Source organism: Tiliqua scincoides, chromosome 1, assembly GCF_035046505.1.
Source record: "Tiliqua scincoides isolate rTilSci1 chromosome 1, rTilSci1.hap2, whole genome shotgun sequence".
NCBI classification, from domain to species: Eukaryota; Metazoa; Chordata; class Lepidosauria; order Squamata; family Scincidae; genus Tiliqua; species Tiliqua scincoides.
The window spans coordinates 271545757-271557835 of record NC_089821.1 but is presented as its reverse complement, the minus strand read 5'-3'; positions in this window follow the sequence as shown (position 1 = coordinate 271557835).

Below are 12079 nucleotides of genomic sequence, written 5' to 3'. Positions count from 1 at the left end.
CACTATTTATCAGAGTTAAGCTGTAGTCTCAGTAAAGCATTGCTGATGACCTAAATTCATTATGTAGGCAGTATAATCTAGCAGTCCTATAATGGGCTGATGAAAAGGAATGTACTTTTCCTACCCATCCCCAACGGAAGGCAAAGGCTGAGAGCACAAGCCATTCCATGCTGCTTCCATGTGAGCCAAATTGAAATGACACAAGGTAAAGAGACAGAGAGTTGTTTTTCTTTCCCACTTCATCAATCATCCAATGGAACTGATTAGCAGTAAGGACTTCTAATCAGGAAGGACTGAAAGGAAGGACTTCTTCAGAGAACGCATACCTGATGTGTGGAATTTAATGCCACAAGATGTGGTGAAAACTACAAGGTTAGATGGCTTTTAAAGAGAACTAGACAGTTGAATGGAGGACTGGTCTATCATGATTTGCCATGGTAGATACATAGAAATTCAGTAAGAAGGGAAGACTCTGGGATGTCACTTTTGTGCCTCGCTTGAAACATTCCCAGTGGCTACAGCAGGAAACAGAATACTGGACCTGTTGATTTAAAATATTTTTAGGTTCCTATTCAGCTAAAAATTCCAAAGCAGTTAACAAAAGTATAATACATACATTTAAAACCAATTAAAATTTGGCACATAGTTTATGATCTGAATTTTGAAGTTCCGCTGTACCAGATGTGTTTAGTAGGCAGGAGGTCTGGTCTAGAGGGTAGAGCCTCCGTTAGCCCAAAGATAACATCAGAAGGTCACCAGTTCAAGGACACCAGCAGCTCCCTGGACGGCTGAGAATGGCGAGACCTTGAAGTAGCTCACAAGCCAAGCTTAGTGATTCCACCTGCTCTTGGTGTGAGCGAGAAGCAACTTGGCTGCCCTCCATGTGAGAGATGGAGCTGCTTGTCAGCCTGCGTGGGAGAACTGGAGGCCAGAAGTGAGACCAAACCAGGAAGATTCATTCTGAAATATTGTTGGTTCTTGAAAGAGAGAACCTCTATATTTGTAAAAATCCCCTTGAGGGATTTAGAAATGCCTGCCTATGTAAACCGCCTTGAATAAAGTCAGAGGAGTAATCCGATGACCAGAAATGCGGTATATAAATACCTAGTTGTTATTATTATTATTATTATTATTATTATTATTAGTAGTAGTAGTAGTAGTAGTAGTAGTAGTAGTAGTAGTAGTACAACAGGACACAAAGGGCGCAATCCTAACCAACTTTCCAGCACTGACATAGCTGTGCCAATGTGGCGTGCACTGCAACCAGCAGTGGGAAGGCAGTCAAAGAGGCCTCCTTAAGGTAAGGGCATGTTTGTTACCTTACCTTGGGTCTGCATTGTGGCTAGGTCAGTGCTGGAAAGTTGGTTAGGATTGAGCCTAAAACATCCATATCTATTATTGTTCCAAACATACAGTTATATAATTTTGCAAGCCAGGCAAGGGGGTGGAATTCCTGGTTACTTTCCTGCCTTTCGGAACTAAAAACATACCAGAAGAAAATCAAAATTAAAACATGAACTCTGCCTCTCAAAAAGCAATTAAAAAAAATTATATATTTTTTTATTTGCAAATTTCACCAATAATGCAGTTGCTCATTTTTTAAAATTAAAAAGTCCTTTTATACTTTTAAAAGTGAGAGTTGTGCTTTTAGAATTTATTTGTTGCATTTCTTCATCTCTCTCTCCCCTGGTTTAGGACATGTGCCCCATATCCATTCCGACACTGCAAAATCCAGAAGTTCTGCCAGGATTCAACTAGAGTGGAACCAAAAGAACCAAATGCAGTCACATACCAGGGTAGCATCAAGTCTAATATATTAAGAATAAAATGCACATTGAAATGAATGGTGAACCACCTGAAATTGGCTCACAACCCACCTAGTGGGTCCCAACCCACAGTTGAGAAACGCTGGTGTAGGAGGTTGATTCATTGAATCTGCCCCTCCAAATGCAGTTTAAGTACAACTTGAAACTACTGTGTTGTTGAAATCACGTGCAGAGGGATAGTTTGGATTAAACCACCCCCATGAATGGATGGAGTAATGGAAGAGAGGTAGGACATTCATGCTCACATCACACTCAAATACTGATTGTGTGGGAATGGGAGCTAATTGGCCAGTACCATACACTGAGATACTCAATGAGATACTGAGTGAAATATTGAGATACTCCGGAGACCTTCTTCTGGGTGCCTCTGCTATCTGAGGCGATGCAGGCAGCAACTGGAGTCAGTGTCTTTTTTGTAGTGGCACCTTCTTTGTGAGATGCCCTTCCTTAGCAGGCCGGCTTGTCCAAGGGCCTACTGTGATATCCTTCTGTTGCCAGGTAAAGATTTCTGCTGATTTGTTTTTATGCTGCTTTTATCTGCTGCTGCTCTTTCTTTTCATTGTTGGACTGTTCTTGTATTTTGGTTTATTGTTTTAGCTTTTAAGTCACCCTGGAAATATTTTATTCAAGAGTGGCACGTAAAATTTCACAATAAATAAATACAAAAATAATCTGCGGTTGTAGATCCTTACTTGGGAGCCAGTTTCATAGTACTCAGTGGAACTTACTTATGAGTAAACATGTTTAGGCTTGCTCTGCACAGACCCACATAAATGAAGGCTTTCTTTCTCGAAAAGAGACACCACCTAGGAGATAACAGTATACAAAATCCCAGGCTGAGTACCCTAATATAAAAATCATAGGCAACTAGCAGAGCAGAGTTTTTCATAGGCCTTAACCTCACCAGAAAGGAGCAATGACCTCAGAAGACCATAAAACATGAAATATTTGTTCCAATGTTCCAGCATGCAGAGGAGCCACTTGCAATATTAATTTTTACAAGCAATAAGCACTCTTTTCTGAACCATGCCTATGAAAGACTGAAGAAAGGTTTTAGACGTACCTGAAACCCCTCGGCTGCTGCTGCTTTCTGGATTGGAAGAGGTGGGCATGGAGAAGTACACAGACCTAGGCATGTAAGCTGCCTATCCTGATGTATTATCTATGATGACTTTTATGTCTCAAATCATATTTTATGTAAGAATTTAGATTAGGGAATTATAGTCAAGATGTCAGAGGGAGAAAGCCTGTTAGGGAGACATTGCAAGCTGGGAAATTACCTCCATGAAGGAAATGAAGCTGAATACTTATGAGGAAGTTGGTCCGTCCATCCACCAGGCCAACTGAGGCAGTCCCCTCAGGCAGCAGTTTGACAGGGGGAGCCCACCTGCATGCTCACCAGCTCATCAACACTGCCCCATCTCCTCCTCCCATGCCCTTGATATCAATATGCCCAGCTCACAATATGGAAATATCCCAAGATGCCCAGTTCACCCATAAGGCTCTTCTCTGACCAAAAGCTATCCCCCTCAGAGAACCAGCTAGCTGTGGTATGGGCCTCCAAGGGTGAACAGAAAAGTCATAGATAAGGGCAATCAACAAATGAGGATAAAAGGGTTAGGGTAAAAGGGATGAGTCAGAGTACCAGACCCCCTCTAATGGGTATCTCTGTAAACAAATTGCCAATGTGTATCGAATTGCCATCCTCAGATCAACATCCTGTACTGATAACATGCCAAATGTTGTTTGTGTGTCTGCCTGTATGTTATTTTTCCCCTGTATGTTATTTTTCTCTCTTTGTGTCCTCTTGTCCCCCTCCCCTATCTAAAAGACCCTATAAAACCTGCATCATTGTAATCCTTCGGGGTCCTCCACATGTGTGTGTGTGGGGGTCCCGTTTGCAAACGAGTAAACGTTAGAAGTCCTTTGAATTCTCCTGTCATCTGTTGTTTGCCGCTCCAAAATCCAAAGAACCGTGTGTTCATTTGGGGTCACCCTGGATTGGAAGAAGGGGATGGAGTGAAAGAAGGATCAACAAGTCCACCAATCTCCTCTTTTTTTAACACTTCCTTTGTTTGTTTGTTTTGCTCCATCCCCTTTTCCAGTCCAAGGAATGAGAGAAGTAGAGGGTGGCGCATCACCAGCTAAGGGGAAGCAACATTTAGTATGCCACCTCATGCACTGGGAGATCTTGGATCAGCCCTGGAAGTGAACTTAGTCCAGAAAACCAGTTGTCATGCAGATCCCAAAACAATTAAGAAGATGATGGTCCAATATCATGCTGAGTCTCAACGGAAACCAAATAAAGTAATTCCAGTGTGATACTGATTTAAAGTGCAACTTAATTTCTATGTATACATTAGGGTTCCCCTCAACACCACACAACACTATAGGCAGCCTCTGCCACAACTTCCAGTCCTCCCCTGTCTCAGCTTGTTTGCCCTCTGATGGCACGGGAGCCACAGAAGCTCAACCACCTGACTGGGCAGCAGTGCTGGATTACTGGGAAAGCCCTGTCTTGGGTCTTTCTCATGGTGCATTGGGTGCTTTCAATACTACCACCAATATTGAGGATTGGGAGTTTGGGGACAGTCAGGTAGGCTCCTTGTGGGGCATGGGCCTTTGGCCAATGCTCAACCTGGTCAACCTCCTTCACCACCCCTGCTCAGTAGTTTTGGCCATTGCAATATTAATGCATCTCATCTTCTCACGTAGAGCTAGGGCTGGACCAGTAATGAAGTAAGCTAATGTGCCTTGTGTCAGTGATGGATAGTGGGGAGCAAGGGGTAGTAGATTCAGGGTGTCCTTCACCCAGGTCTGCAACTGCCTCTGTCCAGCCCACCAAGAATTCAAGCCAGATTGATCCACTTCTCACTCCCTAAAAGCAAGCAGAAAGTGGATTGCCCACTTCCTTACTGTGCTCCATGGTGCAAAGTTTTCCCAAAGCAGGAAGTGCAGAAATTTATTTAAAGGGGCTGCTTGAAAGAAGGAGCTGGGGCAGTGCTGGGCATTGCCTCCAGTTGCACCGTCCCTGCTCAGAGCCAAGAGTGTGGTGTAAGCCCAAAGGCATGATTTAGCAGTAGGCAATCCAAATTATCTCCTGGCACCAGATAGTTTAATTTCCATCCCACCAGCTTTAAATGAAAAAGATTCTGAAAGATTGCATGAATGAAATCTGCTTTTATTTGCATATATAAGGCATGAATAAATACATATTTACAGATCTATGCATGTACTGGAAATTTATCATCTTATATGACAGGGATAAATCATGCATGCAGATCCTGCGTCAAAGGGACTAAAAATGCAGTGAAAAATAAGGGATTCAAAAACTGAACCAATTAGAAGCAAATGAGGTTTTGTTTTGTTTTGTTTTTCTTTATCCTGGCAAGGTACATTCCTGTTTTCCAGTTCCAGCCAATAATGATAATAATCCAGGGCAGGAAGGAGGTGCGACTGGCAAAGCCTTGCTCTGCCAGGTCCAATACTCCATGTTGGGCTGAAAAGCCCAACACAGACCTCCTCCAATCTGTGCTGGCAAAATAACCTGTGCAGACTGGAGGAGACCCATTGAGGAGCCTGTGCCCTTACCTGTGGGAAGGGGGCAAACGTCCCCTTCCCCCAAGGAGTCTTCAGTGGCTGCCACAGTGCCCACAGGATGCAGCGGCAGCCATTTTGGCACCTCTACTGCTCTGGGTGCTGGGCAGTTTAGGATTGGGCTGTTACAGCCCGATCCTATGCATGTCTTCTCAGAAGTAAGTCCCATTGGAGTCAATGGGGCTTACTCCCAGGAAAGTGTGGATAGGATTGGGCTGCCAGTCTCTAGTGTGCAGGCTAGTTCAGTCGCTCTTCATTTCAGCAACAATTTTGCTTTGTTTAAGGAAGCAACACTAGCGCTTGCAGCGCTACTACACAAAAACTAAGATAATGGAATGGGCACGGAGGTGCAGCCCCTGCTCCAATCCACAGATAATTGAATCTATGGATACCTGAGCCACAGATACAGAGGCCCACTCTATGTTTTGTGTGCGTATGTTATATCCATTCAGTAGTGTCCAGACTTTTGGTGAGTTAATATGCGAGATCTCTTGATGCTGTCCTGTCAAGCTCGGCTTCTTTCAATTGTTGGACATTCATTTTTGTATCTGTTTTGATGGTTCAAGCCTGTTCATTCTTTGCCTTCCCCTTCTTCTTGTTCCACTAACAATTCCTAACATCATTGACTTCTCTAGTGAATTCACACACACAACGTGTTTTATATTAAAATTTAAAAAAAATTATTATTTTATTTGCATTTTTACAGTTGCATTTATTGCATTTTTTACATGGGTTAAAAAACTAATCTGTATAAAACTGGACTGTGGTCAGTACTGTGCCTCCTGAGATCTGTGTGCTAGGCAGCTGCCTAGTTATCCTAATTGACTCTGGTCACACTTGTGCACATCTTTCCTCAGTTGTGGCAGGCACAGCACATTTTCAGCTGGGGAGCCCCTGACAAGGGGCAAGGAAGCAAACAAGAGAAGAAGGCTCTCTGCAATTGAGGGCTTTCATCATAGTGGAAGCCATGCCAGTCCCTTTTCCTGCACAGCTAGTCAACTCTGGTAGACATCCTGACTGTAGGAATTCCAGGAGTCCTTGTAGTGAACAGTTAGGGAGCTATCCTCTGTGGTTTTGCCCCTCTGAGGGTGGGAATCTAATTGGTGTGCCCATTTCATATGGTTCCAGTTGAATGTTCACAGAGGAGTTTTTCCCCATGTTCTGCACCTCTGGTTTTCAACCAAGGAAGTGGGATTTGCCTAACAGGAAACACTTTTTGATAGGATATATTTCCCAACCCTGGTTTCTTGCAAGGATGTATCCCAAAAATTAAGTGAAGTTGGGGTCACACTGCTGCAAACCCACTGACCAAATCAATCATTGCGCGCAGTATAACAGCAAGCACTGAATACATGCCTCTGCTTCCCTCCCTAGGGCCTAAGAGGAATTTTATCAGGGTGTACAAAGTTTCTTTTGGGCCTCTTCCCAATGGGGGAGAGGAGGGAATGAAACAGAGCAGGGGAGGGTGAGCAGAACGGGGTGGTGAAGGGGGGACGACAAAACAGGGCAGGGGTAGTGTGGTGACAGCCAGAAAAGTCTTTGGAGCCCAGGTCTACTGAACTTCCCAATGCAGATCCAGTGTCAGCAGCTAGATACAGTAATATGGAAAACAAAACACACTCCTAAGTCTCTCTGGAACCTTTTAAACATAAAAAATCATTGCAGAAAATAAGCATCATTGTATTTAGGCTCACACTAGAATGGAAATTGTCCTGTTTGCACCAAAACATACCTCTGCAGCAGCTGTAGCCCTGCAGCTGTGTCCCGAAGCTCATCAAATCAAATGTAGGCAACCTTCAGTCTCGAAAGACTATGGTATCGCGCTCTGAATGGTGGTTCTGGAACAGCGTCTAGTGTGGCTGAAAAGGCCAATTCGGGAGTGACAATCCCTTCCACACCGGGAGCAAGTGCAGACTGTCCCTGGTCTGTCTCCCTGGCTATGGGCCTTCCTTCTTTGCCTCTTTGCCTCAGACTGTTCGCAAAGTGTCTCTTCAAACTGGGAAAGGCCATGCTGTACAGCCTGCCTCAAAGGGGGCCGCTCAGAGGCCAGGGTTTCCCATCTGTTGAGGTCCACTCCTAAGGCCTTCAGATCCCTCTTGCAGATGTCCTTGTATCGCAGCTGTGGTCTACCTGTAGGGTGCTTTCCTTGCACGAGTTCTCCACAGAGGAGATCCTTTGGGATCCGGCCATCATCCATTCTCACGACATGACCGAGCCAACGCAGGCGTCTCTGTTTTAGCAGTGCATACATGCTAGGGATTCCAGCACATTCCAGGACTGTGTTGTTTGGAACTTTGTCCTGCCAGGTGATGCCGAGGATGCGTCGGAGGCAGCGCATGTGGAAAGTGTTCAGTTTCCTCTCCTGTTATGAGCGAAGAGTCTATGACTCACTGCAGTACAGAAGTGTACTCAGGACGCAAGCTCTGTAGACCTGGATCTTGGTATGTTCCATCAGCTTCTTGTTGGACCAGACTCTCTTTGTGAGTCTGGAAAACGTGGTAGCTGCTTTACTGATGCGCTTGTTTAGCTCGGTATCGAGAGAAAGAGTGTCGGAGATCGTTGAGCCAAGGTACACAAAGTCATGGCAACCTCCAGTTCATGCGCAGAGATTGTAATGCAGGGAGGTGAATCCACATCCTGAACCATGACCTGTGTTTTCTAAGCTCATAACACTCCTTTACGGCAAGTGGACCTACATGTCAAAGAGCTACTGTGGCAGCCAATTTTCTCCCAGATTTGACACTGTATTAAGGAAAGTCACCTATGTATTCCTTGGCCCAGAGCATATGGCTTTCGGTAGTAGCAGCAGCTGCACACCCAGCATCTCATGCAGGCAGCTAGTCCAGATGAGATAGGAAAATATAAGATCCCAGGAAATTTCTGGACCCTGTTCTCTAGTTCCTGGGCCCCCTTTTTGACCCTGGGCCCACATAGAAATTACTCCTTCACCCCCCACTCCCCATGGGCGCTGCTGTTAGCCACTCCAATGGCATGCAGGCTGGAGCTAGAAGTGCAAATCACTGGAGGCCTTGCATGTGTGCCAGAAGCTTACCCAGCTCCTGTTGGTGCAAGTAGGTCGGTGGCTGGGGGTGGTTCAGATAGGTGACTTCTTGTTGGCATCCTTCAGTCTCGAAAGACTATGGTATCGCGCTCTGAATGGCGGTTCTGAAACAGAGTGTTCTCTCCAGTGCGTGAAGCCTGGGTAAAGTAGATATGGAGGATAGACTGTTACCCATGCAGCAGATCCCCCCTCTCCACGTTGCTGAAATGGTCCGTGACTGTATGATATGAAATGACTGTATGAAATGATAAGTGACTGTAGTGGTAGATAGGAGGAGGATCATGGACAGAACGGGGTGGGGAGCAGGCCAGACGGGGTGGTTCGAGGGCAGGAGGGGGTGTATCTCAGTAGCAGATGTGCGCGCTGAGATACTGTCCCCCCTTTCCTGGCCCAACACTCCCTAAGGATTCTCAGACTTAAACCAGCTAAACAGCTGGCGCAGATCTGAAGAGACCCATTGGAGACCAGGTGGCCTATTGGGGAGGTGAGAAAGATTTTTACTTAAATTATTCCGTCGTCGTCCCCATGCAGCCTGCATTTTGGCAGCAGCACTGCATGCTATGAACTGGTGGCGGAATAGTATTAGGCTGCAAGTTCATCAATCGCGGTCATTTTTTTGCCACAGGCTTACACAATGTTGCATATGTTAGTTTCCTGGAAAGCCTCCCTCTGCAAAGCACTTAGCTTGGAAATCTATGGACACCTAATGTAAATGAAGCAGACCAATAAAATGCAGGTTAATTTTCAGCCAAAGCAACATCAAACCACCCCTGCAGCTAAATTAATATTATATATTTTTAAGTGAATTGAAGGATGATGGAGGCAACGGTTGTTCAGTGTTGTAATTCACAGATTTCTTTTCTCCCATGTAGCACTATGTCTATTAGCAAAATCTGAGGTGAAACTGAGCATGGGCAATGATGACTATATTATATTGCACCAAGGGCAGTTATGGTTCTATCATACCATCTTTAACTATCTAAAAATGCTACCATTTATCCCTAGCCTGAGAGTCATCAAGAATGAAATTGGATTCTTACTAGAGACAATATTGCTTTCTGGGCTACTTGGTACACTAGAAGCACTTTACAAACAATAAATAATACATTTGTTTTCCTACATGGCAGCACATACTAGCTGCTGTCAAATCAATTCCCATGGTAAAATAAATTCTGGCTCCATTGCCCTCTTCACACATGTAGGCACAATGTCACATCTAAAGCAGCACTTAGGTAGTGGATGATGATGTTCAGTGATGGGTTTCGAAAATGAGAGACGTTGCAGCTGAAATCTGCCCCCAACTTGTTCTCTGATCTGGACCGATGCCTACGGCCTAATACACTGGGTTGCCACCTTCTTACTGGTCTTTCTGTGCCATGAACAGCAGCCCCACAGACATTTAGCAGGGAAAGCTTCTTCTGGCATGGAGATGAACAGTAGCTTGGCTTGGTACCAGGACATGGGGGGAGGGGGGAGAGAGAATGGCAAGGCAACCCAGCCAGCACCGTGTTGTTGTGTAGAGGGCCTTTCTTTTTGAACATTACACTATATGTTCTAAATTTGAGCCTTGTTCCTGAAAATACGTAGGTTCCAAAGCTAAGCTGTGGGCTAAACCTGGATTCACATCTACTTTAGGATCAGGTGACCAAATGTTAATTCTGAATACTTATGATCACATAAGACACCTAATATCAGAAGGATTCCCATATCCAGGCAGGTTATTAAAGCTAAAGATCCAATCTGCAAAGTGCAGTCATCTCTAGCATCTTCCACTGGGCTGCGTTTGGAATGCGTTTCAAAAATATTTCTTTTGATTAAGTGGCATGCATGCCACGCATCCCAAATGCAGCTCAATAAAATAGCTAAAAACATATAACAACAAATACAGTAGATTAAAAATGATTGAGAGCAATGCAAGTAACCCATAACAATATATAACAGCAGCAAAAATAAAACTAAACTGCCCTTCCAGTTCTTAAGGGTTTTGGAGGGAAATTCATAGCTGGATTTCTCACTGACTTCTCACAGAAAAAAACAAATTTATGCTAACTTTACTCATGACAAGTGTAGTGCAGTGAGATGGTCTGGAAGCACATTCACCATGTTCAATCCAACCAGAGGTTTGGAGAGTTGTCTTCTCTCTCAGGAGAGTTTTTACTTTCTCTTAGGGCAATCCTTGGAGGGAAAATCTGCAGCTTTTCCAAGTGTTTCCATTTGATTGGTGAGCCAATTGGCTCCATATCTAGCATCACCAACATAGCTCTCTCCCCTTCCTCACTCAGCATGACAGCAATTTTGCAGCTATTTTTAATACATAGGTGAAAGATGAACCAACTGTTGTAAGGCTGAAGATGGTTGTGGTGAATGAGCATGGCAACAGAGCCAGGCCCTGAGGCAATGCTCAGCCAGTTGTTGTGAATGGACAGAGAGGGTTAAAATGTAATGCTCCAAGACACTCCTTGAATGGAACCTCCACCAGGTTCTTCATCTACCTGGCAAGAGCGGCCAAGGCGCAGGGTGATTCTTGCTCTTTGTGGTTAGTGAATAAGACAGAACGGCACCATGAGCTGGAGACTTGGGAAAAGACAGAGAGGCATGGGATTTAATTTAGGAGTCTGCAATGGACGAGAAGAAGAGAAGTTGGCAGCTAGCGGCTGCAAACATGGTTAGCATACACATAGATGTTGCTGGCAGGAGCATGATATCTAACTCCATCCAATGCTCATACCTGTACACATGTAAATAAAGCTAAGATTTACTGTATTTGTAAAGAACCCCTATATTTACCATAAATACCAGCAGCCTCTAGTTACTTCTCACCTAAGAAAAACTAGAACTTGGGCTGTGCTGCGGTTCCTGAAATTTCTCATTACTCGGGGAACTGGGACACAAGCACGTTAACTATCAATGTATCACCATGCACATGCCACTTAAAATGACAGACTGTCTGCTCAAAGCACAGAGTGACAAGGCTAACAATATGTGGCATTTGTATTGCACCTTCTGAGTCTGCCAAAGCACCGCACATGTATTAGCTTGTCCTTGCAACAATCCTGTACAGAAGTATTATTATTCCCATGTTGCAACTGGGAAGAAAAGAAAGTGATGTTATTTTTATTAGTATTGATAAAAATGTTTATATGCTTTTTTCAACAAAAAGTAGTTCACAACGCGGTTTATGTAGCAAAATTAATCCATTATAAGTTCACTGTCTCCAAAGTCCTCACAGTTTAAAACAAGATGCAGTAGCTACTGGAAAAGATGCTGTACTGGGGGGGAAGAGGGACTTGCCTAAAGTGACTGTCAGTTCAGTCCAAACTATCGCCCTGTATGGCAGTGCACTGGTAGCAGTGCTGCCTCTGCGATATCCCATGGGGGAGTTTAGTCTGCTGGAGGCCTCCTCAGGGTGACATTTGTCCCCTTGCCCCAGGGTAAGCCCCAGCAGCCACTATGGGTCAACTTGGACCTGCACCAGCTTGACTGCTGGCACAAGACCAAGTTGATGTGTGAAAGCGGATCAGGGTCAGATTTTGGGATGTGCTTCTGCAGGCGAACCTGACCCCCTCCTGGGCCTGATATATCCTCTTCCCCTGAT